The sequence below is a fragment of the Penaeus chinensis genome, chromosome 38 (assembly GCF_019202785.1).
Source record: "Penaeus chinensis breed Huanghai No. 1 chromosome 38, ASM1920278v2, whole genome shotgun sequence".
Taxonomy (NCBI): Eukaryota; Metazoa; Arthropoda; class Malacostraca; order Decapoda; family Penaeidae; genus Penaeus; species Penaeus chinensis.
Window position 1 is genome coordinate 22,789,671 of NC_061856.1, and position 5,117 is coordinate 22,794,787.

The window sequence follows — 5,117 nt, forward strand, 5'->3', positions numbered from 1 at the left end:
TTGGGCCTCAGTCTCCGCCTTCTAAGCCCCCGCGGCAACAACGAGGAAGGGATGGGGGGGGGGCATGCAACATCAATTGAGGCGAGGGCTGAGGTCCAATGTAGGGGTAATCCCCACATTGGGCCTCAGTCTCCGCCTTCTAAGCCCCCGCGGCAACAACGAGGAAGGGATGGGGGGGGGGCATGCAACATCAATTGAGGCGAGGGCTGAGGTCCAATGTAGGGGTAATCCCCACATTGGGCCTCAGTCTCCGCCTTCTAAGCCCCCGCGGCAACAACGAGGAAGGGATGGGGGGGGGGCATGCAACATCAATTGAGGCGAGGGCTGAGGTCCAATGTAGGGGTAATCCCCACATTGGGCCTCAGTCTCCGCCTTCTAAGCCCCCGCGGCAACAACGAGGAAGGGATGGGGGGGGGGCATGCAACATCAATTGAGGCGAGGGCTGAGGTCCAATGTAGGGGTAATCCCCACATTGGGCCTCAGTCTCCGCCTTCTAAGCCCCCGCGGCAACAACGAGGAAGGGATGGGGGGGGGGCATGCAACATCAATTGAGGCGAGGGCTGAGGTCCAATGTAGGGGTAATCCCCACATTGGGCCTCAGTCTCCGCCTTCTAAGCCCCCGCGGCAACAACGAGGAAGGGATGGGGGGGGGGCATGCAACATCAATTGAGGCGAGGGCTGAGGTCCAATGTAGGGGTAATCCCCACATTGGGCCTCAGTCTCCGCCTTCTAAGCCCCCGCGGCAACAACGAGGAAGGGATGGGGGGGGGGCATGCAACATCAATTGAGGCGAGGGCTGAGGTCCAATGTAGGGGTAATCCCCACATTGGGCCTCAGTCTCCGCCTTCTAAGCCCCCGCGGCAACAACGAGGAAGGGATGGGGGGGGGGCATGCAACATCAATTGAGGCGAGGGCTGAGGTCCAATGTAGGGGTAATCCCCACATTGGGCCTCAGTCTCCGCCTTCTAAGCCCCCGCGGCAACAACGAGGAAGGGATGGGGGGGGGGCATGCAACATCAATTGAGGCGAGGGCTGAGGTCCAATGTAGGGGTAATCCCCACATTGGGCCTCAGTCTCCGCCTTCTAAGCCCCCGCGGCAACAACGAGGAAGGGATGGGGGGGGGGCATGCAACATCAATTGAGGCGAGGGCTGAGGTCCAATGTAGGGGTAATCCCCACATTGGGCCTCAGTCTCCGCCTTCTAAGCCCCCGCGGCAACAACGAGGAAGGGATGGGGGGGGGGCATGCAACATCAATTGAGGCGAGGGCTGAGGTCCAATGTAGGGGTAATCCCCACATTGGGCCTCAGTCTCCGCCTTCTAAGCCCCCGCGGCAACAACGAGGAAGGGATGGGGGGGGGGCATGCAACATCAATTGAGGCGAGGGCTGAGGTCCAATGTAGGGGTAATCCCCACATTGGGCCTCAGTCTCCGCCTTCTAAGCCCCCGCGGCAACAACGAGGAAGGGATGGGGGGGGGGCATGCAACATCAATTGAGGCGAGGGCTGAGGTCCAATGTAGGGGTAATCCCCACATTGGGCCTCAGTCTCCGCCTTCTAAGCCCCCGCGGCAACAACGAGGAAGGGATGGGGGGGGGGCATGCAACATCAATTGAGGCGAGGGCTGAGGTCCAATGTAGGGGTAATCCCCACATTGGGCCTCAGTCTCCGCCTTCTAAGCCCCCGCGGCAACAACGAGGAAGGGATGGGGGGGGGGCATGCAACATCAATTGAGGCGAGGGCTGAGGTCCAATGTAGGGGTAATCCCCACATTGGGCCTCAGTCTCCGCCTTCTAAGCCCCCGCGGCAACAACGAGGAAGGGATGGGGGGGGGGCATGCAACATCAATTGAGGCGAGGGCTGAGGTCCAATGTAGGGGTAATCCCCACATTGGGCCTCAGTCTCCGCCTTCTAAGCCCCCGCGGCAACAACGAGGAAGGGATGGGGGGGGGGCATGCAACATCAATTGAGGCGAGGGCTGAGGTCCAATGTAGGGGTAATCCCCACATTGGGCCTCAGTCTCCGCCTTCTAAGCCCCCGCGGCAACAACGAGGAAGGGATGGGGGGGGGGCATGCAACATCAATTGAGGCGAGGGCTGAGGTCCAATGTAGGGGTAATCCCCACATTGGGCCTCAGTCTCCGCCTTCTAAGCCCCCGCGGCAACAACGAGGAAGGGATGGGGGGGGGGCATGCAACATCAATTGAGGCGAGGGCTGAGGTCCAATGTAGGGGTAATCCCCACATTGGGCCTCAGTCTCCGCCTTCTAAGCCCCCGCGGCAACAACGAGGAAGGGATGGGGGGGGGGCATGCAACATCAATTGAGGCGAGGGCTGAGGTCCAATGTAGGGGTAATCCCCACATTGGGCCTCAGTCTCCGCCTTCTAAGCCCCCGCGGCAACAACGAGGAAGGGATGGGGGGGGGGCATGCAACATCAATTGAGGCGAGGGCTGAGGTCCAATGTAGGGGTAATCCCCACATTGGGCCTCAGTCTCCGCCTTCTAAGCCCCCGCGGCAACAACGAGGAAGGGATGGGGGGGGGGCATGCAACATCAATTGAGGCGAGGGCTGAGGTCCAATGTAGGGGTAATCCCCACATTGGGCCTCAGTCTCCGCCTTCTAAGCCCCCGCGGCAACAACGAGGAAGGGATGGGGGGGGGGCATGCAACATCAATTGAGGCGAGGGCTGAGGTCCAATGTAGGGGTAATCCCCACATTGGGCCTCAGTCTCCGCCTTCTAAGCCCCCGCGGCAACAACGAGGAAGGGATGGGGGGGGGGCATGCAACATCAATTGAGGCGAGGGCTGAGGTCCAATGTAGGGGTAATCCCCACATTGGGCCTCAGTCTCCGCCTTCTAAGCCCCCGCGGCAACAACGAGGAAGGGATGGGGGGGGGGCATGCAACATCAATTGAGTCGAGAGCTGAGGTCCAAGGTAGGGGTGATCCCCACACTGGGTCTCAGTCTCCGCCTTCTAAGCCCCCGCGGCAACAACGAGGAAGGGATGGGGGGGGGGCATGCAACATCAATTGAGGCGAGGGCTGAGGTCCAATGTAGGGGTAATCCCCACATTGGGCCTCAGTCTCCGCCTCCTAAGCCCACCACAGCAACAAAGAACAGGGGATTGCGGGGATAAGTCTTTATATTTTAGTGCACTTATATCATCTTTTGTCTTGTATATACCATAGAGTTTAAGAAGATATTTGTTAAGTAATTAGCTGGATTTCCATTGGAACATGGTAGCATTATCAGCATAAAGACAAAAGTAGCAGAGGAAGAAATAACAATAATAGTAGTAGTAGTAGTAGTAGTAACAGTAGTGGTAGGATAAGAGTAGGAAGCGGTAGACGTATTAGTTTATAGTATCAGCAGTAATAATAATAGTTGTAGTTGTAGAAATAGTAGTAGTAGCAGAAGTAGAAGTAGGAGTAGTAGTAGTAGTAGTGGCGGAAGTTGTAGTACTATTAAAGGTAGTATTAATAGTAGTAGCAGTGGTAGTGGTACTAGTAGTAGTAATAGTAATAGTAGTTGTAGTAATAGTGGTAGTAGTAATAGTGGTAGTAGTAATAGTGGTAGTAGTAATAGTGGTAGTAGTAATAGTGGTAGTTATAATAATAGTAGTAACAGTATTTGTAGTAATAGTAGTAGTGGTAGTAGTAATAGCAGGGATGATGGAGTAATGGTGATAAAATTAGTAGTAGTAGTAATAATATGATAAATTCTAATGTATAAGAATAGTAAATAATAGTAGCACAGTTATAGTAATAGATTATAAATATACAAGATAGATAACAGTAAAGAACATAGACAAATCTAAAACCATTAGTAGTAGTGTTACTAGAAATAATAGGAGAGGAAATGTGAACAGTAAAGCATTAGGCGTTTTTCTTAAAATTGGCAATTTATTCAGGAAATCACTTGGTGCTTCATCACTGGTAATTTAGTGGGTTTTTTTTTCTATTATTATAATTTTAACATCCAAATTTTATAGAGATTTTCTCACCCCTAGTGTAACATTCTTGAAACCATTCTGCCGTTCCCTAATATTCCAAATCGATTAAAGCAGGCTAGACACCTTGGAGTGAGACTTTCGTTAATATGTAAGTTAGGGCTAGTGGTAATACATGCACTAATGATCTCTTCTTTTTTGTCCATTATGTAATCTGACAATAATAGGTCTAGTTGCATTCCGTGCGTTCTTATTGCCTATCCAATATGCAATATTTATTTTAGAGTGACTGAGGTTTATTTTTAGAATTTCATTTATAGGTCTGACAACTCCTTCAGTTGAGTTTTCATTTGAATTTTCTTGAGATAGGGTTGGGCCATTGGTCCTTGTTCTCTGATATGCCTGACACTCACTTTACCTTCTTCAGAGGTGGACTGATAATGGTGAGGACGGAGGGAGAGGCGTCGAGTGAAGTAGGCGAGGAAAATCAGAGGTACGGCCTGCAGTAAAGCTGGGACAAGACGACGGAATGTGTTGAGCTGAAAGTGGGATTCCAACATTGTAAAGCGACAGCAATGGTTAATGGTTAATGGTTAAAAGCAAAATAAATGTGCTAGACATCTAAGGTCATGTAGCACTATAGTAAATGGTAGTGAAGGGTGGTTGAGATAGTGATTAGTTGTCAAAGTTGGGCAAAGGAATTGACGAGTAAATGGGTTAAGGTTGGGTAAGGTAATGTATAGAGGTTACATCAAGTGAAGGATGTATATGCATTTGAGGAATGAAAACGTTGTCAAAGCAGAAAGTGTGAGAAGTTGTGGGAGGGATCACGAAAATCGGCCCCATTTGGCTGGGCTAAATAGATTATTTAAGAATTTTGTAGAGATGGAGGTAGTAGAAGGACGGGGGTATGTGGAAGAGGGAGTAGTGTTGAGGGAGGTAGTGTTATGGGGAGGTGGACAATAAGGTTGTAAGGTAGTAATAAGGGAGGATGGGGTAGTTGATGAAGAAGGTTGTGGGGGTATAGTTGTTGAAGTTGAGCATGTTGGGAGTAGAAATGTCTCCTGGGGTGTTGATTAGGGTGGATACTGTACTAGTCGTCATTGAGGAGGGGGTATTAGTTGTAGTGTTCAGAGCCGTGGTCAAAGGAGAGCCTGGGGTCAGGGAATTG